This window comes from Odontesthes bonariensis, chromosome 21 (assembly GCF_027942865.1).
Source record: "Odontesthes bonariensis isolate fOdoBon6 chromosome 21, fOdoBon6.hap1, whole genome shotgun sequence".
Lineage (NCBI taxonomy): Eukaryota > Metazoa > Chordata > Actinopteri > Atheriniformes > Atherinopsidae > Odontesthes > Odontesthes bonariensis.
In genome coordinates, this window is record NC_134526.1 from 17,269,058 (window position 1) to 17,291,463 (window position 22,406).

Genomic DNA, 22,406 nt, shown 5'->3' on the forward strand with positions numbered 1-22,406 from the left:
ATACAGCACAACTATGGGACTTATTTTGCTTGTACGTTTTGTGGTTATTTGTCTCTGTGTGGCCCTGTGATAGACTGCCAACATGTCCGCCTCTCGCTTCGTGGCAGCTGCGATGGGCTCCAGTCCCCACGCAACCCTGATTTGAATCAAGCGGGCGTAGAGAATGGATGGATATTTTTTGTTTTGGTCTTTAGCTACTGAGGAAAAGATTTGACACTTTTTAGATGCCCTATAGCATCTACAAATGTCAGTTTGATGCTGAGCAGAGATGTTCACACACACATAAAAAAAAAAGAAAGAAATGCTGTCTGCTGATGTTCGAAACAAGGTTGCAGGAAGCTGTGTGGCTGTATGAAAAGAAACAGTAATGCTGTCAATCAGAAAAGAAAAGGCAGCCGTGCTATAGTATTTCTGTGGGATCGTCATCGTAACCACCACTTTGTTTGTTTTGTTATCGGAAAAATGTCTCAAAAGGGCGAGGTCAGTTAGGTCCTGTGATTAATATATATACAGTAGATACAAAACTTCAGATGGGAAATACTCTAAATATATCAGTAATTGCACAAAAACCTATTATGTAAGCCCTCATGTGGTCTCCAAAAATGGCAAACCACAAAAGTGCATTTTGGTGACCCATCAAAAGTTCAGAAGGATACGGGTCTGCAGTTTTCTTTTTTTTTGAGGAATAAAAGGTGGATTCACTCCGTATGTCACACATTATTTACTCATCAAAATTTGACCCAAAAACAGCACGGTTTTGCCGCTAACATAGTTATAAAGTCTGACACTGATCAACATTTTTATCTGGGAGACACCAGGTGCATGAGTAAGCCTATCCATCAACTGGCAAGTTTATTTTTTGTGTGGTTTCTCTCTGTCCTACTTCAGCAGTCAACCCAGGAGTACACAGCCTCAAGCCCTTGGTTGCCCTGCTGGTCAGCTCCCCTGGCTGCAACACTCTAATATTGTTAGATCGATCTATCTAATAAAATTTTCTCTCTTTTTATTTCTATTAATTGTTGTATTTGCCCCCATTAAAAGTTAGATGCTTGTTTTGTTTGGACAAACTTGGAAAAAACGTCATATCTCTTATGTCATCTTACTGGCGCTTCTGGTTGGCTATTTTGATACGAAAGCTGTATTTCAGAGTGTAGTACTATGAGTATCTCTTCTCTTACATCTTCTCACTACAGATAGAATAAGAAGACGGGAGGAATTAAGAGACCAGGAGAATCCCCAGGGATGGTCACAGTGTGAGGAGAGAACACAGTTGAACATGAATTCGTCTCTAGTTAAGGCAAATGATGGCTTCTCATAATCACTGATGGTTATCAATCACAGGCCATAGGCCTAATGAGCTATTATCCCAGTGTGTGTCAATCATCAAAAGCCTGCAGTAGCTTTATTTGTTTGCTCCATGTTGAGTTACTTACTAGTAAAATAGCAATTTTTCAGATCCCACCCCCAAAAAGGAAGAGTCACTCTGAGCTTAATTGGAAACTAACATGTAAACCGCATCAGAAATTATGTGTAAATGAAAGGGTACATGAAAAAATTAAGCTCTGTAACCTACTTTGATTGGCTTCAAATGCAGAAAGGGAATAGGCAATCAGTTTGTAGAGTAGTCAAGAAAAGGCTGGATCTCCAGGCGTTGCTGCTTGTGTTCATTAGTAACATCCTGGCACTTCTCTATGCAGACTTTAACATGAAATACAGACACGGAAGCCTTGAAGACATATTTTTTTTCTTTTTTGTAATTCCCTCTCCCGAGAGCATTGGTTTGTGCATCACAGAGCGACTGCAGTGTAGCCTCACTTTTATAGCGTTTGTAGAGATCAAACTCTGATCTTGATGCCAAAGCCTTTGAACCAACAAGGTGTGAAACTTGAACAGATCAGTTAGTGTGTTTGACATCAATCTAAACATGAAAATACATCCCGCTGCACTGTAACTTTGTTCACGTTTAAAATTCCCGGATGTTAAAGAGTGGAGTAGCTCTTTAAAGGAGCAGTGTGCGTGTGATGTTACTGAACACTGGAAGTTCAGTAATGTTACTGTATACCATTGAAACCCTTCTTTAGCACATCTTTTAGTGTTTGGTCCACTGAAGAGAATCTACAGTGTCTGTTGACACTGATCATTCAGACCTGAAACAACATAGTGAGATGTGGCTCCCATGGTTGGAGAGCGCTTCAAGTCTGAATGGGAAACAAAACCACAATTATTCTTGTTTTCAATATTTTTTCATTAAAAAGTGTCACCTTGTTTGCACATTTGTTTGTTTTTACATATGCTAATCAACCAGAGGTTCATGCATTCCTATGGAAATTCCTATTGTCTCCAATAGATTCATCAAACTCTGAATACTGGATTTCAGAGAGAGACTGCACCGAGGGAACCAGGAAGTTTCACCAAGTAACAATTAGGATAGAAAACAGCTAGTTTGGAGCTAGAGCTCCAAACACTTATCTGACTTTTGGCCAGCAAATCTCCCCACGTTACACACTTTAACTTATGAAAATGTATTTGATGTGTGTCACATACCTCAAAATATTTTCGTGACTGGCAGCAATATTGACCAATAACTCAGAAACAACATGACTATATTTATTTACAGAGAAAATTTTCAATTTTTAGATGTTTTACAAATAATCATCATACTAATTACTTCCTGCAGGGTGCATGTAAAACACAGAGAGCAGACAGCAGAGAATCATTAAGTCTTTCATCCTGAATAAAGTCTCTGATTTATGTACACGTACAGACTTTCATTTGTAAAATGAAATGTATATTTGCTGGAGGGCTTTGATAGGAAATTTGATAGACAACAATTCACCTTATTTTTCTTAGGATATTGGAGATGAAATTACATAAAAAGGTGTTTGTTTGTAAATTATTTGTACTTTCACTGGTTCCAAACCTTGAATTGGCACTATCCTGTTTGTATTTTTTCAGAATTGCACTCGAGCATGCAGTCACTGCAGGGGGTCTTAAATATTGACACACACTTGACGGTAGCTTAATACTAAGCAAGCAGATATGCGAGTGGCCGTTCTCCCTCTTCACAGTGTAAATAAGTTTGCTCTGTCTCTTTTCTGCTTGCCATGGAGGGATCGACGTCGCAATAATTTACAGGCACTGTTTCCTCTTCTCCCTCACAGCTGATCTGTGAAACAATTTATTCTTTTATGTGACACAAGGGGTGATGTTTCATCAGCACATTCTGTACTGTTTCCTCATAACTGCAGTAGCATATTAACATGCGACACCACTCCAAAGCATGATTCACTGGTTCTGTTTTATCAAACTATTCAGCAAAGATGATTATGCCCATGGTCATTTTTTCCTCAGTCAATGTACCAGCTCCCAACAAGCTTCTCCCACACACTCTTGCTCACTGACCTGACGATGTAGCTGATTTCACAAAGCCAGTAGCTTGAACAACTGCCACAACAGGCTTCGATTATTTTAATTTTAAAAAAATCAGGACATGGCCTGAACTTATTTTCCATCCATCCATCCATCCATTTTCTATACCCGCCTAATCCTATTTAGGGTTACAGGGGGACCTGGAGCTTATGCTTGCTGTCATTGGGCGAGAGGCGAGGGGACACCCTGGACAGGTCGCCAGTCCATCACAGGGCCACACAGAGATGAACGAGACAAACAATCATACAAACTCACATCGAGGCTGAATTCAGAGTACCCAAGTAACCTGACATGCATGTTAATTTTTTAGAAAAGTATGATTATCGGTTCGTTCCTCAGCTGACACATGGTGATGCATGTTGAGGCACATGTGGCCTATTCCATGTAAATGTATGTACATCTATTCCAATTATATGTTAAACTCAAATGATAATAGAGTTTTACTTTTCAAGGAGGCTATATTTCATATAAGCAGCCTTTGCCTCACACTAACTGGCACCATAGACCGTATGCCTGGCAGGGGTGTACGATGAGAACCCAAACTGCTTTTGTTTTAGTTTTATGCTGTACGTTTGTGGCGAGGTGATAGGTGTTGGTTGGTTTTTATGTGGTATTAGTTATGGTAGAAATTGGAAGAAGCCCTTGGAATTGCACCCAGGAAAATATTCTGTTTGGTGAATCTCATTTAAGGCACTCAGGTTCGCTCACCCAAGCAGCAGGATACAATTTTCCATTTCCCCCAAACAAATATTTACAAAAACAAGTTTCAGGAGCAGTGTTTGAAGTTGTAGACTATAACTTCTCCTGGTGTGGACTTTGCGCTTAGTTTATTTGCAGACTTTTTGCCAGCACAATCAAACTCTTACAACTTGGGTTAACAGTCAAAATTCAGACAAGTGAGAAGTTGGTTAGAGTCTCTTGCGAAAAGTGACTACTGATCTGATCAACAATAGGATGGTTCTGGTCAAGCGTCTGTTCATGAGACCCAGCACACCCAGGCTGGAAACTACCAACCCATGAGGCTAGAAACCTTATGGTTTATTATATGCAACATTGGTTTAATAATTTACAAAAGAAAATGGAAATTCACATGGAAATTATTAGATTAATCTGCAATGGGATTTATTTATTTCTGTAACCCAAACATGCATGATCACGCCAATTCCCGTCAAAAAACAACACAATTATATTTTGTTTTTTTGTGAGATGCATTTATGTTTTTCATGGCCTTGGTAAATGCAATTCTATGTTTTAAAATTGCAACAACTATCTTTAGAAAGTGGAGAAAGTGACCTAATAAAGTCACTAACCCTACATGTCTGTTCACACTGAATCTGAGTCAAGATCTGAATACAGTTTGATTGCAAAGTTGCAAACAGCTGCTAACTTTTTAGTCCTCTCCAGTGTGATGCTGACTGGGGCAATAGATTATGCAGTGGATTGCTGTGTTTACCTCATTTCCCACTACCTGTCAGACGCCAACTCTTGCCTTTCACTGGGCAGATTAGTTGCTACTTTTCGCTTGGACATATCTTAGCTTCTCAGTAGACCTTATTTCGTCCCTTTTATTTAACCATTCTACAACAAAGAGAAGAATTTGTCATGTCCTCCTTGGAGAGGAAGAGAGGCAGCCACATTGTGCTTCTTGCTCAAATGCTTGCATGGTGCATTGCATCAAGGGTGAATTGTAACAGCAAACGGTATGCTTTATAGGGTGCTTTTTTAAAATCTTGTCTAGGTTCTACAAAGCACTTTACAATTCTCAGCACTTTCTCATTCATCCATTCTCCCAAACACTCATACAATACCTATTATATGAACTTCATATCTATATACAGTATGCAGCCCTTTTCATTACAATCACACACAAATGTACATATCAGGCAGAATGTGGGCTCTAAACCATGAGTCAAGTTTTGCGGCGGCCGTGGCTCATGAAGCAGGCTGCAGACTGTCAGTTCATCCCATTGGCACGTTGGATGCCAGTTATAATTAGTAATTGAAAGGCAGGTAATTAATCTTAATAATTTAAAGCTCAAAAGTATTTCAGTCTAAAAAAAAAAATTAAATCTATACTTTTCGTACTTTCTCGCTTTATTTCTCTTCACATCTGTCATGTTGCCTGCAGCTTTGTCTAAGCTGTTTGTAGTCACAGTATGAACGGTGCAAGATGTGCAAACTCTACCTGCATGTTCAGTTCTAGGTGTCTGTGTGGGAGATGGCAGATGCTTTGCACATATTCCCTGTTTATACATCTACCACCAGGTGGGCTGTGTTTAAACTCGAGGACACTGAACAGTGATGGGTTTGTTTAGCAGCTCTGTGTTTGTGTGACCTTTTAACTATAACCATCTTGCAGCATTCTGTCCTATTTCCCCGTGGATCTGTGAATATTCGTGACTTTCTCATTTTCCACACTCCACGATTCAGCAAATGGCAAAACATACTTGTTTATGCAGCCTTTTCTCACTATTACTGTTAGAATTTCTGAAGTATCTGATTCTTAGGCTTAAAATGATTTCCACTGTGAGACATTTGGACTTTTGCCCTTATTCCATAGAGAAATCTGTTTTAGGACTGTAAGAAGTCAGTTTGAGAGTTTTTTTTTTGCCAAAGTCAAGTTTGGGTTTCCAGCACTGCTGCTAGCTGTTTTCTAGACGGCATTTGAATCTGACACAGGCAGAGAGAGAGGGTTTTGATGACAGAGGAATGGATGAGCTGTATGATGTGTGGAGTGTGGTTCTCCTGAGCCTTTCTGACATTTGGAGCACAGTATCACCCTGCAGGGCTATGGTGAGGTGGACACAGAACTTCTTATCTCAATAAACATCACCTCGCGTTGGATATATTTTGTTCTATTGTTGGGAACGATGATATTCCCAGTGAGTCAATGAGTTTGGAGAGGAGATACCCACAAGTAAAATATAATTTACTGCACAGCTTCTGCAGTTTATGATCTCCTTCGTGTAATGTACAATTTTGAGTTTTGAAAGACACCCACGTAAGATCCAAAGGGCCTGAGACTTTGTGAAATACTGAAGCAATAACACCTCCTGATTCATTGCAAACCGACACTGAGCAACAGCTCTGACAATATGAGGTGTCAGAGTTAGTGGACATAGGTTAAAGGTTGAAGAAATCATTTTTTTGATTGAGGCAGTTAAATCTTTTTTTTTATTGAAAATTGGGCTCAAGACTGCACTATGGGGAAATAAAGGAGAATTAGCTTTAAGAGTTACTGTTTGCACCCTGTATGGATAAAAGATTACAGGGCAGAGGAAGAGGTGCCGCTGTGGCGAGTCTGGAGGTGTAACATTGAGCCGATGGAGACAAAAGTAAACTGGGTCAGAGAACAAAGGAAAAAGAAGTTGTTGAGGCGTTTATGAGAGTTGCACATGTTGCTAATATCCTGTGAGTGTTTTAAGACAATGAAGACCCGGCAATGCCTGCATACCGTGTTCTTACACCTCTCATTAAAAACTCTATTTGGGACGTAATGATTGGCTTGCAGAGCCGTGAGGATATTTCACACACTGCCAAAAAACATAATTCTGTTCCCATCACATCGAGTTGTGTTTCCCAAGCTGAGAATCATTCTTCACTGTAAAAGATCAAAAGAGCTCACACTGTATCCGAGCCTATGCCCTATTTTTCAGTCACACGCCTCAAGCTTGATATTCTACTGCATATAGTATTAAGATTGGAAGAGAGCAGAAACAAGTCGACACATCTTAAAACTTGCGTTGTTAAAATGAAGTTTGTCACTGGTCTGTTCATTTAATGTATTGTTCACACTTAGATAAAAAGGCAACAGGGAGAAATTTAAATTTAAAGTGTGTTCAGCACACTGTTAAGGTTTCTCAATTATTTACCGGGTGCTTAAAAAGCTGCTTGCTGCAGGTAAAGTCATTTTAGGCTGATAGGCTTGCTGACACGGGCATAGACAGGGAGGCAGTTGGGAGCTGGTTTCGTTGGTTGAATGAACTGAATGAGATTAATTAATTTTCTTTTTTCTCTCAGCTTTTTTCCCCATGTTATTTCCCTTATTTTTTACTTGCATCCTGCTCTATTTCATGCCTCTTTTTCCCCCCTCACATGAAAGCCTTCCCTTCAGTCTTTTTCTATTCCATTTTTTCTTTTTTTATTCTTGTTGATTTGTTCACCATCCAATTAAGACTAGCATTTTTTCTTGCACCCAACCTCGTCACTCCTCATATTGCCTTCTGTCTTACTGTCCACCTCTCTTCCACCCTACACTATCTGGTCTCTGTGCAACCATTAATAATGCAACAAAGCTTGGCTGCTTTGGAGATCCTTTTTGAGCGTTTGTATTTGCATTGACATCCGAGTTGCGAGTCCCCTTTAGCAGTGATCCTGTAACAATACGCTACTGTTGAGAGGATTCAAAAGACAACTTGCACTGGACCTACCTTAAGCCTCGGGTTGCTCTGTGTTGCAGCCAAATTCTCTAGTTAGGCAGTGGAATGTAAAAGTTTTTTTTCTTCCGTTTTTCATTTGCATTCATATTTGCATATATAGTTTTGATATATAGAGTCTTGGGGTCTACTAGCTGCAGGTTTTTATCAAACAACCATTATTTAGCAAAAAAGGGGTTGTAAGTCAAGCTTCTGATTAGCATATGAGTGTATTACCCTATAGTGTGTTTTAGAATGAAGCCTGCTTAATCGAGCTGATTACCCTTTGATACTCACTTGAAATGCATTGATATTTGCAAGGCTTACTCAATACTAATCGATGGCATAATATTACTGAGATTAGTGAGGCCTCTAACTCTGTTTGCTCTTAACCCTAATCACGATACCATAATTACATTTCATCCAACACTGGCTGTCCACACTATAGACTAGTATTAGTGCAGTGATAACTAAACCCATTTGCTAAACATTCTGTTTTGGCTCCATCTGTACTGGAAACCACATAATTTAACATACTTGAATACTACTCAATTCAGTCACTTATAATCTGAAAATGAGAATTTACTTTTAAAAGAAAGGAAGTCCATCCATCCATCCATCCATTATCTATACCGCTGAATCCGTCGATCGGGTCGCGAGTGGGCTGGAGCCAATCCCAGCAGTCAATGGGCGAGAGGCGGGGTACACCCTGGACAGGCCGCCAGTCCATCGCAGGGCCACATAGAGACATACGAGACAAACAACCATGCATGCTCACACTCACTCCTAAGGACAATTTAGAGATGCCAATCAACCTAACATGCATGATTTTTTGAACAGTGGGAGGAAGCCGGAGTACCTGGAGAGAACCCACGCATACACGGGGAGAACATGCAAACTCCACACAGAAAGGCCCCAGCTGGGTGTTGAACCTGGAACCTTCTTGCTGTGAGGCGACGGTGCTAACCACCACACCACCGTGCAGCCCCAGAAAGGAAGTTGTTTGTGAAATTAACACCAAGGGCATCAGAAACAAATCTATTTAAGTGTTGTTGGTATGCAGTTGAAATAGCAGATAACCAAGTACCATGATTGCAGTATGTGCGAGGATCACAGAGAGTTCTGCAGCTCTAGTTTGGTGGATTTTACTAGTTCTGAGTAGCCTGGGAATTCCCATGCTGCTTTGCGCGCAATTTCATTCTCACTGCAAAGTCAGCCTGGAAACCACCGCCCTTATTTTTGCCTGAGTTTGGGAACCAATCACAGAACCGGGGGGGCAGCAAGACGATGACGACGTCTCTGCGCTACACCGAAGCTTCTAGAGTGTTAATCCAACATGGCAGCGGACACAACGTTACCGTTCGATGCAGCCTTAGAAAGTGTTTTAAGTAGCTTAGAACGCAAGTTTACTTTTATTTTACTTTTTTTTCTTCTTCTTCCTCGTCGAATTTCTGTCGTCATCTGGTATAAGTGATACAATTGGCTATGAATCGCGCGCAAAGCAGCATGGGAAGAACCAGACGCCATTTGATAGACATTCGTAGCGCCCAATAAACGGCTCTAGGCATTCGTAAACCACGCCTCAAATACGAGAAAATGCACACCTAGTTCCCAGACCACCATCTCATCGAGATGTGGACACGTCAGCCAGGCTAAGTTCTGAGAGATTCTTGCACCCACTGCTTTTTGTGATACTGAGGCCATTGTGGCGGGATAAAATGGAAAGCACACCAACAGACATGATTTAAGCCTTTATTTAAATAAAATCTTACTGTTCTTTAAAATAAGTTATCAAATATAAAACCTGATACAGGACCATCATCCAAAGAGCAGGTCACTACCCGTCCAGCAACCCGAGCTCAATGAACATGTGGTCAGAATTTATGAGCAGAACCAACAATTAAAACAGCACATGAGTCCTGAATAGGGTTAAAGAAATGAAACCTCTATACATGCAACACAAATTCTCAGGATAAAATTATACAAATAAACACAAATACAAGTGTAATTTTACGTGTCCCACCACTTCGTAGCTGAGTAGCTGTCGTTCCCAATCGCTTGGACTTTGTTATAATGCCACTGACAGTTGACCGTGGAATATTTAGTAGCGAGGAAATTTCACAACTGGACTTGTTGCACAGGTGGCATCCCATCACGATACCACGCTGGAATTCACTGAGCTCCTGAGAGCGACCCATTCTTTCACAAATGTTTGTAGAGGCAGTCTGCATGCCTAGGTGCTTGAATTTATACACCTGTGGCCATGGAAGTGATTGGAACACCTGAATTTAATTATTTGGTAGGGTGAGTGAATACTTTTGGCAATAAAGTGTATCTGGGAGCTGAGGCACAGCTTCGCCACACAGGGGGAATGGAAGGTGAAGCAGTGAGCCACGTCCCTACCACTAAAGAGCCAATGAGCTACAATTAGTGGCAGGACAGATTAGAGCTGCATGCAAATTTGGAAGAGACATACCTCAGAATGTGAAGCTGCACAGAAACACTCAGCCAACACACAGCCTGCAACAAGGCAAAGGAACAGAGCGGCTTAATGCCTGTGCACACCACCCAAAGCTCAATGTAAAAAGGATCTAAGCACAACTTACAGATTCAAATGGACATAGGAGCCAACACAAAGCATGCAAGAGCCATGTTGTTGCATCCCACCACACCAGTACCTGGAGATAAGGCTCTAGCCAGGGACAAACAACATCTGCTTTTTTCAACAGATATAATGAGCTTTGCCTCCAGAATTAAATTTGGCGTATATTTCATTGTATTGAACCCTCTACATGCGAAATATTTCCCATGCCACTGGCTGCAAATAAGGGCCAATGGATATTTGATCCTCTCCCCTTTTACTCACTCACTGAGGTCAAAAGCGCTTTTTAACTTCATCAGTACAAAGGACATGTTTCAAAAACCACATCAGGCTTCTTGAATGTTTTGCACACTTCACAATTTTTCTGGTGAGAATGAGAGTGAGATTTCCAACTGATTTCCACTCAAATGTGGCTGCAGCGTGAGACACTGCATCACCACCTTCAGACTGTGGGGAATTTTTTCCTAGATTTTTTGCTGCTGTTGTTTTTTGTAGACAAAATTGTAGGATTTTCTTTAGTCATTCTGAAACAGCTATGCATAGTTATTTTTAAAACATATATTTTTTGTACAGACTTCAGCTTGACATACATTGTTCCTGTTAACTGACATTTTTTTGTTGCATCATCTACTGAGCAAGCAGCTGGCTAAAAACATAGATATTACTGAGGCATTTCTTTAAAACAAGTTCTTTGAACTAATCATTTCATAGTCATAATATTTCAACCCTTTAATGTACCAACTGAGGAAAAAAAAGAAAAAGAGAAAACTGCTTCCCTGGGTCAATAATGATAAGAATCACTTCATGGTAAAAGAACTTGAAAAAGTAATGGCATCACATATTCTCACTTTTAGCATTGGATACTAACACTGAGTGGTAGATACAGTTTAGTTCACATTTTTGATAAGGTATAATATAATCATGGAAAAATGTGCTGTGCCAAATCATAGAGAAGGATTAAAAGTTGCAATACAACACAGTGAACTTGAATAAGGGAAATATACACATAAAAGAGATTGGACAAGACTGTTATTCTGATTAACTTGGAAGACCTCTGTTGTCCATGGACTCAACTATATAATAATAGGAAGACAATTCACATATAGATTTAATCTCAAATCCATCAGTGCCCCGTCTATATCTTTGTGTTTTCTAATATATTGAAACAACAATTACAATAATCACATATATCATCATTGGATTATGCATGTGGGCTCAGTCTCACACTCTCACGTTTTACTGGACACTGGAATAAATCAACTGCTTTGTCTGCTGTGAAAACGCCCCGTTGAACAGTTTTAGTGTCAATGATGCATCACTATCAATTTAGTAAAACGTGTTGTGAATTTCAGCTTTTTACATCACTCAGTTTTATTTATTCTTAAGACCTTTGCAGGTAAAAGGGATTTCAGGCAAAAGTCATTTCAAAACAATAAAGCTATCCATCCATCCATTATCTTCCGCTTGTCCGGGGATCGGGTCGCGGGGGCAGCAGCTTGAGCAGAGAGACCCAGACGTCCCTGTCCCCGGCCACTTCCTCCAGCTCTTCTGGGGGGACCCCGAGGCGTTCCCAGGCCAGCCGAGAAACATAGTCTCTCCAACGTGTCCTGGGTCTTCCCGGGGCCTCCTCCCAGTGGGACGGGCCCGGAACACCTCACCGGGGAGGCGTCCAGGAGGCATTCTCACCAGATGCCCGAGCCACCTCATCTGACTAAAGCTACTGCAGGTAATTATTCAATTCATTGCAGCAAGTATACTCTAAATCCTCAGCCACTACAATGCATTTCTTTCCATTTCTTTATTCCGATCTTTAAGGACTTGTGTTGCTGTGCTGTATTCCTTTGAAGCAGAATATATATATATATATGTATGTGTGTGTGTATATGTGTTTTTGAGACTTTTTTGAGGGTTTGGAAACAGTTGAGTAGCATCAATTTGGCCATTTCCTCCTCCTCCTCATACATTGCACTGTACAATGTCAATGAGAGTTGTATGTGCCAATGAATTCTAAAGGCCATTTTCAGACACCACAGAAGCAATGACATAGATTTCAATGGCTCAAAAAAAAGTAGAAGAAGACAATCCAGTATAACTTTTCTTTAAGTCTCACTTGGTCTTTGATGTTTGTATGTATGCACACACGGAGAGAGAAACTGAGAGAACAGAGAGTGCCCTCTTAGATCATCTAAACATCAGTGACCTGTCATGCAGTAGTCCCACCTGTCAGTCCACAGTGGAATGGATAAGTCCTTCCAGCAGTAGTCGAAGACAATGATACCCAGCCGCTCTCGAAGAGAGAAGGAACACCAAATAAACATGTATGCACACACACACACCTTGAATACACACCAGCACAGCTACTTAGGGTGAAGTCAAAGGAAAACTTCTCTCTCTAAATTCACATATCAAACTGCAAGATACGCACCACAACACCCAGTCAGGAATACAGGAATAACACACACTGAAGACAAAATAAGGGTTCAGAGAGTAAGCTAAGAGTTGAGACAGACGGAAGCACGGAAGATTGCAAAAAGAAAAGGGATCCAACCTCAAAGGTATCTCATCGTTTTCTGTTTCTTCATTTGTTATCCATGAGATTTTATCTACATGAATGCAAAAAATATATATATATATATATATGAACTGTGTCTCTCAGAGTGGATATAGCATCACAACACACGTTTATTACTTCCAGAGATAAAAATTCTACCAAAGTATGAACCACATATCTTGCGGATGTTTTTTATCTCGTGAATAACAGAGCATTTCCACTGAAAAGAAAAAAAATAACTAAAATGGGTTTATTGAAGTCTTTTTCACAGGCTGCTCAAGGTCTGTCGGGCCTTCTTTGTGTTTACTGCTCAGTTTAGAGGGTACAGTGACAGAATAGTAGAGAAAAGCTGTTATGAGTTGGCAGTGGAGGCTGTGACTGAGCCAAATTGACGTCACAGAGCTTGTTATTGTTACCTGACAATGATGCAGCGCGTTGATTGACAGGTGACCTCAGGCTGCACCCGACCTTCACACATGGGCAGTAAAACATGTGGTAGATGTTCCATATATATTGTAGATTTATATAGTTTTGATTGTTATTTGTTGAAAGATATTTTTCAGAGTTAGCCGGGGTAGCCCTGAAGTTGCTCAGATTACCCAAGACCTCAACTTTTTGCAATGAGGAGTTGGGACTGTAACATCTCCGGTCACACCACCAGAATGCATTGCACTAATTTCAACACAAGCGATGAATGCGTGAGCTGGAAATGACAGGTACAATGGAAAGATTGAGCTGATATGATTTTTTTTTGGAAGGAGAGATCAATTGAAAAGCTGGGACAAAGTTTAGTGTTGCACAGGTTGTCAAAACATTTGGCAATTAAAGTGATGGGACAGGACCACAGAGTCTAAACACTAATGGTGCATGACCCAAGTCAGGACGAGGTATGGACACCTATTGAGGCTCGTTTGGCATTAAGAGGTGAAGGGGATGGGGAACCAGTGGGTTGCAGGAAAGGTAGCATGAACGGAGAGTGACATAAGTGAGTATCTTAAGAACAGGGACCCGACTGATTGTCTTAAAAACATAATATTTCCAGACTAAAGGTCCACTGGACCAGAGTATTGACTTGAAAATTAGAAATAAGGTGAATTTGACAACATGGTAAAGCAGAATTGATGGATCAGTAGCAAGTGGGAATCCCAAACACCAGAGATCAAGGGCTAATATGAGGGAATACCGCTGAACGCCATGAAAACGTCATTTCACTGAACAATGGCCATATACTATACTGCAGTCTTTCTTTGATGATTTTGCACACTTATCTATACAAAACTTGGTGTGCAAAAATCAATCCCCTATTAGTAATGTGATCATGGTTCAAAGTATAAACATTTAATTTTTTCATTTTTTTTTAATTGCTAAAGTACTGGTGTGAAGCTTTTAAACTGTCAAATACCAATATTTTATCTGTGATGGCTGTGGGTAAGTAAAACGAAACAAAAGTAAAACTAGATTTATTCCAGAACTGTAAAGAAAAACGCAGCTGAGTCAGAACACCAAACAACAAAAACTGATAAAGAAAAAAAAAAATCGAAGCACAGACCTGACTAGACACACAGAACTAGCGCTTGCACTGACCTAGTTGACATGAGGTCTAACTGTGAGGATCTGGCAAATGCTGAGGACAAACCAGGAGGCTAAATACTGTGCAGGGTGATTGGTCAATGAGTGCAGCTGAGGATAAGTGAGCACAGGTGAAAGGAGTGGAGCTGATGACCAGGCAGGGGAAACTGAGGAAGAAGGTGAGGAAATGGCAAGACTGAGACGAGACAGAACACAAAATACAGATCGTGAGAAAAACACAAAATACAGATTGTGAGAAAAACACAAAATACAGATCGTGACACATATTGCAAATATAAACATAAATTGGCCTGATGTGCAGTGTCTGGCTCTTGTCAGAAGGGAGGCAAAATGCCTATGTGCACACACAGAGACACAGATACCAACCAGATAAAAATCATTGACAGCTCAATCAGATGACAATTGATCATGAATAATTTTCAAAACAATACTGGGTTTACATGTTAAAGTAAGGTGATTCTGTAAAGTGTGCACTGCACACTGAAATAAGTTCCATGGGGATTGGACAAATGTAAGAGGAGGTTAGCTCCTGTGCGTATTTTTTCTTCTCTTCCTTTTTCACGATGCAAGAGGTAGGTCACTTCATCTAACAACAGCAATGAACTGAATTCTGATTGATTTCCTCAAAGGAGGCAAAGCAGTTTTAAATTGTCTAAGGCTTCCCTTGTCTGCTTGCTAGATCTCACTGCTGTGCAATGACACCTGCCGATAACCTGAGCAAAATCACACTGAGCCTAACAAGATTAGAAATTTTCTTTCAGAACTTTTTTCCTGATTTTCCTCCGACATTTCTGATAAAGGCGTTGCCTCCCTTGCTGCAGACTGAGGTGATCCGCGCTGTGCTCTCTGACCTCATTATTCCGATCTGTTCACAGGTGTCATCTGTTTTTTGTTGTTTTTTTTACAAATCACAGCAGCCAGCATCAGTTTGTCGTGTTACCGAAGAAAATATGAGCGCTTGTCAGACTAACAACTGAGGCACCCTCAACAGTGTCCGTGTGTTTAAAGAAAGCAGTCAATTAGAGGTGTTTTAAGACCTTTCAGCGGGTTGTTTAAGATGTGGTTCTACACGGCCAACAGAGAGTAACAAAAAAACTCATGAAGTCTCAGGTGCAATTTTGGAGGTTTTCTGCTTTGACATTTACCCTTAAAATGAAAGAAACTCCAGGCGGGTTCTTCATTTGTGAATGATAATCAGGTGGTCGGGCAGCAGGTCAAGGACTGATTGATTGGAACAAAATTTTTGCAATATTATGCATTCCTGACAAGAAGCGATACGAATTAAAAAAGCTTGTTCGCATGTGTAAATCAAGCTCAGTCATACAGATAAAAAAAGAAAATTCACATCCTGGGGTTCAAACAGGTGAGAGTGAAGTAGACAAAGAAAAGCAGCTCTGTGGTTTGTCGTCAGATAATACCTTGGTGAATAAAGAAGCAGCGACAGGCGCAGTCTGACTGCTTTGAGCAGCATGTGTGGGTAACACTGTGGGTAAAATTAGGAATTAGAGCAAAGTAGAGAGAAGTGCATTCAGTGTGGGTCAGGGCTCAGTGCGCAGCTTCCCTCCCCGTCTCCCTCCGAGACTGCAATAAAAGAATATCTGATGGTGAAGCAGAGAGTGAGGGAGAGGCTTAGAGGAGAAAAAGAATGCTCCATCACTGTGGTGTTCAGAGACAGTGGGTGTTGTTTTATGCCAGCCATCTCCACAAATTCCACTTAAATCATCATGCAACGCGAAAAGTTGTGACGGCAGCTGGCTGAGAGTGAGAGTGTAAGGAAGTTATCATAACCATGACGCCAAGGCAGACAGATTGTTGAGATTTATGCTAAATCTGTTGGAGAGTTTGAGTCGACAAGAAGATCTTTGATTCTGAATAATTCAAGCTCTGCTTATACGGATGCAGACTTTAGGTTTGATGAGTTCTGGCAACTGACATTAGCACAGGGAAGAGATGTCTTGCTACACAAAGGCATCTCCTCCCTGCTACTCTATATTACTATCAGTGGACAGAGGGACAAAACACATTTGTTAAAGGGTATGGAGATTCTTAATTTATTTTTAAAAGAAAACAGTGGAAATGAGTCCATTATAAGACTGAGTGATGAGACTGTGTTTTAGCAACAGGCTTTTTTCAACACTGAGGTCTAGCTAGAAAAGCCACTCAAGAATCTGAACCTGTCTTCTGGCTCGAGAGGGATTAAAATCCCATTATTATCTGTCACAGAAGTCCCAAAAGTGCTTTAACATTAATCATCTCAATGCCGGAATCAATTTCAGAATAGACAGGTAACATGTGAAATTAAACTCGGATGTGTAAAAGTAGGATTATGATTTGTCACGCCGTCTGGAGTACAGAGGGTGAGAAATTATAAGGTGTGACAGGTATGGATTGCAGGCTCATTGATGAAAGCATTTGTCATGTTTAGGCATGTACTGTATGTATGAAACTGGAGCATCCATCTGTAACTGGAACGACCTCTAAATCCAAATTTCATGAAGGTCTGGAAGAGAACATTGGTGTTTTTAAAGTAATTAAAGTAAATACATACACCTATGGAATACAGCTTCTTCAATTTGGTTTGTGGCTAGATTATTTAGCCTTAAATGGGCCTTCGAAATCACAAAGGTTTTGTTAAACTTCAAGAACAATATCAAAATGTTGAAATGGGAATGGATTTTATACAACTTAGCATTTACTGAGCCTAATTTGACAGTAAATGTATAAAGAGGGAGTACCTCAGCCAAACTATCTCATTTTCTCCAAGCAAAGAGCACTTAATCTTGTTATTATCATTTAAAATGGAAGGAATAGCAACAATCCCACCTCAACACAATGTTCCCTAATATCTGACATTTTCTAATAGCTTTTAACAACAACTCTGCATAAGCTGTCAAGCTAACACTTAGATGAACAATGCGTGTCACAGCATCATCATCCATTTTCTGAGATACTTTCCGCTCCAATTGTCTCACAGCTGTCTTAAATCCAGGTGCTGCCAAATTCTCTTCCAGCCAATAAAAAACCTGTGGCAATCAGATAAAGGGAGAGAAGAGAGACAACAGTATGTCTGTACATGTAGCTGAAGAGAAGAGGGGACAGGATGGGAAGAAGTTGAGCCACCATAGAGGACACACAGAGGAAGTAAGAGGCCTTCAGGGGACAGAGGTGCCCCTGATGACTTTCAGAGAAGCATCATACTAATGATGTATATTCAGAGGGACAATCTGGGAATTCATTTGGAGAAGAAAAGGAGAAGAGAGTCTTCTCTCTGTCTGTACGCTGAATACATGCCTCACAGCTGAGTTTGCAACTACAGAGTCTGATCTGTCACCCATCTAGCAACAGTTCCAAGAGCTGCAGCCAGCGGGTTTCAGAGTGACTAAGACATTTGGAAGAGTGGATGTTGAGCAGCAAAATTAAACCAAAGCACTCATTCTGAGGTGTGGTGAGAACATCATATGAGGTGATTTTTTTTTTTGCTATCTTTTAAATGTTCTTAAAAAATTGGAAAATTGTTTGATGATATAAAATAAAAACGATCTGCAGCCTTTCAGACCACCATCATGTTGTAGTTCCTCTCAGTAAAACTCAAAATAAGCTTATAGATTTATGAACGGAACACAGAAGACTTTATCACATCTGTTTATTTTGTGAGGTCTGTTTAATCTCACAAATAAGTCTTACAAAAAAAATGAAATAGCTGAGTGTTCTCATAACTTGAACATATTCCTACTATCCTTGAAACACAAGTAAGTGTGTAGCTGTATTGTAGCAGGAGATCTGCATTACCACAACTCAATTTCAATTCCGGGAACATTTACAATTACACATTAATGACTACAATACACACATCCAGAGAAACAGATGTCATCACCCACAACACCAAGCAAGGAGGATGCCAAGAACACAGAGGGCTGCAGGCCAAGGCACAGTGGAGAACATCAATAATGTTAGCTCGGTGAAATTCAAGCTTTTCACCAGCAAAAACTCATCTTACATTTTGCATACCGTTTTTTTTTTTTAACACACATTTGTATGTGGGTCTTATAAGAGAAAAAGAAAAACTATATGCAGCATATCTATCCAAAGTCTACCACCTCTATTAACTTCTAACACACACTGAAACTATAAACAAACCATTAATTAGCAAAGACCTGATTAAAAAGCCAGACAGGCAGCATCCCCAGGCTTTCAGGATGAAAAAAAAAAAAAACAAGACGAATTTGAAACGCATACCGTGACTGATCAAAGTATTGTAGGTTTGTGACTGAAATTAAACACAAAAGGAAAGAGTTTGGTGGATTAGCAAAATGACACGATATGGTGCTGTTAGATTTCAGCTTGGCAAATCAGCATCTCAAGGTGTAACTACTGTTAGGGTTGAACCTCACATAGCTCTATTGATATAGCCAAGTCTGAATGCAGACGATGGATGCTAACAGACTTCAGCAAAACATGACAGCACACGCCATTCATCAGAGAAAAGACACACTCCCACATATAGCCTTAAACCACAGTCCACTGACAGCTTCAGAGTAAACATGTCAAATGTGGAAACGTCAGCTGCCTCATTGTCCGGCACGTTGAGTTTGCACCTGTGGCCGATGTTGCTTTTGCATTAGAAAACCTGTGTAACAGGCACAGCCCAAATGTGTACCACCCATCTCTATCTATCAAACACAGTGAGACAGCAAACCCCTGGATAAAACTGACAAATAACATATTTTGTATTGATGCCTTGGACAGCATCCAACCCAAACCCTCTAACCTTAACCCTGCAGTGCTGACTGTGATAACCAAGGACAGTGAACAGTTGATCAAAGCACGTGAAGTTTTTTTCTCTGCTAAGAAGAACCTCTGCTGGTCCAGAATGTTCCAAAGCTCCCTTGGCTGAAGGGACATATGTGAGGACGAGTGTCAGTCTTGCCTTGTAAAAAGAATACTATATAAATCATGCAAAGGTGCTTCGCATCAAGGACAACACAGCTCATACAGCAACACTAGCTAATCTTTGTATGGCTTTCATAACCATGTCTTCATTTCTTGCTGTGAGATCAGAAAAATGTTGGCAGAAAAATCAGTTAAGACTGTGACACATTGGAAAAAGCTGCAGATGCTGGAACAGACCTCAACCTATCATACTAATTCTTGTTTGATACTGATAATAACAATGATATTATAATAAAGCGTTGTAGCACGTTTCAGAATATTACAAAACGCCTCACAAGAAGGGTAAGATGGATGTTCACAGGAGGCATTTTCAAAGGCTCTTTGATTTAAGGAGGAATTTGAAGCTAGATTAAAATGATGAGATTAGGGGATTTAAGGATTCGAAGAAAGACTCCATAGTCCAGAGCCTTGCTTCGGTAATTTGGTGTCCCTCTCTGTAACATAAGATGATCATTCTAAGCCACAACATTTACTAATTTAATCTGGAACAGCTGAGCTTGTTCATGTCATTAGCTCCACCCAAGAGACACAATTGACATGTCAACACACATGAGCAACTGTGCTGAAAAAGATGAGCCAAGGTCCTGCAAGTGTGTGTTACACTCCTCCTCTCTGAGGCTGATCACTCTGTTTTCTGGGAATACTCATCATCTGGTTGTCAGTTTGTCCTCTTGACTCAAACAGCAGCTTATGAAAATTAAATGAAAGATATTGTTGAAAATGAGTTTTTTGAAATTGTGTCAACTGAACAAATTGCTATTGTTCAGTCCATATTTGTTATAACTTGTGAAGTTCTACATGCTGTTAGCACTCTGTAAAAAGAAAGAAAAACATTTTGGTTGACTGAGATTACGGACATCTTTTTCTAACTCGCCTTGTGCATGTACATACACATTTTGCCTCAGCCCTCTGTTGCCATTCTCAAATACACTTTTAATTATCCGAGCAATTAGTTAATTATTTATGCAATTAAACATTTCTGTGTCAAAAGAAACATAAAATGCATATACATATGTATATATATAGAGAGAGAGGTTGTAGAGGAAAAACAAGAGGAGAGACACAACACATCTATTTCATCAATATACTCAGCATGCGCAGTATGGGCACCCAACAGTGAATTACAATTGAGTAAATAGAAAAAAAGGTATGTCTACAACTATAAATCAGTACTCTTAAGCTTTATGACAGTGTTCTTTGGTAAGATCTTGACCTTTTACATGCAAATGTGAGAACTGTGATCTAAGATCACAGACTTGCATCCTGTTTGACATGACGTGGCACTTACAGCCTACTGTGAATACAGAGCTGTGCAGCAAGAACTACATAATCTATCATCAGGAAGTGTAGAGGATTCTACGTGTCACAGAGTAAGATATTCATCATGTGCACTCTGTATTATGTGGGATTGTATTGAATAAAATTAGCAATACTGAATCGGTGTATAACAAGAACTATAACTACTCAGTATATTTCTGCAGTAAAACGAATATTCCACAAAATGATTTATTCCTGAGCAAACCCAAGACTCAATAACTCAGCAGCTGGTATTTACAGGATATGATGCCCAGTTGGATGCCACGACAAAGGCACGGCTGTTGCCCTTCTTTTGACTACTGCATGCTCAGCCAGGCAGCTTTAGATTTGCTTCAGACAACATCTGGCACCCTACACTTCCAGAAGGTCCGGTCTCAATCTCATGTGCCCCCTGGGTGTAGACACTGGCAGGCCTTAAACTCCACTACCCTCCATGCATCCTCCGCATCCTCGTCATCCCTCACTCAGCCACGACCTGCTGCAGCTGGACTCCGGTGCGTTCTGTGCCCTGTGGTCTGCTTCTAATCAAAAACAGCTATATTTGGCAGACAGCACCCGCAGTTATGATATTATGAGACAGCAGCAGACCTTTTGAGCTCACTTTGAAAGGTCATTTATTTTGGGTGGGTCCCAAAACTTGAATATAGATGACATTACTTCCCACATATTTCACTGTCATTGTTCATAAAGGTTTGTTGCTGAGGCTGCAGTTTTTTTTACTACCAGTGATGATGTCATACCTGAGTATTTAGGAAAAGGCATGCATTAGAAATGACTATGAACTTTGTTTATTGGCCTGAATAAGGATAATATTTTGAACAACGGTTTTCTTCTGGACTTTACTGATTTATATCAAAAGCTCTCACTTTGTTAACGTACTACCCTGAGCAATGTAAAATCACAAAAATTTAAGAAATGATTTGATCTGATTTCCATCTGTGTTATTAACATTCTTCTGCTGCATCTGCAAAACAAACAAATACACATAAATAAAATCAGATTAATCTTGGACTTCCATAGCTTATTTCAGCTTTTGTGCCATGTTTATAATCTATTTTTAAATGGATAAAACTGTCAATATAACTATTTTGAAGTACTCTGACCCTTTTGCTGAGCTCCCAAACTCTGCTCAGCTGTCTAAAGATTTGAGTTTTCACAGGAACAGTGCGACCTCGTTCGGAACAAAGGTAGGTACATGAAATTTCATAACTTGTATCACAATATTTGAATGCATATGTGTGGTTAGTAGTATTGCTCAAACTTACATGCACAAATCAAATTTTTAAGTACTGATCATTTCTGCAGATCTGAGAATGCAAGTCAATTCTACAAAAAAACCTTTATCCTGTTTTTCACATCCCTAAATGAATAATAAATGAAGAGACTTGCTCACCCATAAGACCCATGATTTATTCTCAAATCAATTGCCATCTGACCCACAACAGTAGCATTAACTTTCCATTTGGTATAAAGTTTGGTTGCAGACACAGATGCTCTCTTTATGGGATAGATCCTATATCCTTTCCAGTGTGTAAAAAAACAGAACAAAAGC

The 22,406-nt window shown here is 40.0% G+C and overlaps 1 protein-coding gene across 1 annotated transcript in view; it reads right to left on the reverse strand.

Annotated features, from left to right (window-relative positions):
• Positions 1-20,778, reverse strand: part of rps2 (ribosomal protein S2) — a 371,318-nt gene extending 350,540 nt beyond the window's left edge. The window contains exon 1 of the mRNA XM_075454982.1: positions 20,775-20,778. The gene's annotated coding sequence lies outside the window, so the exon portion shown is untranslated. The remainder of the gene's footprint in view (positions 1-20,774) is intronic.
• Positions 20,779-22,406: the final 1,628 nt, after the last annotated feature.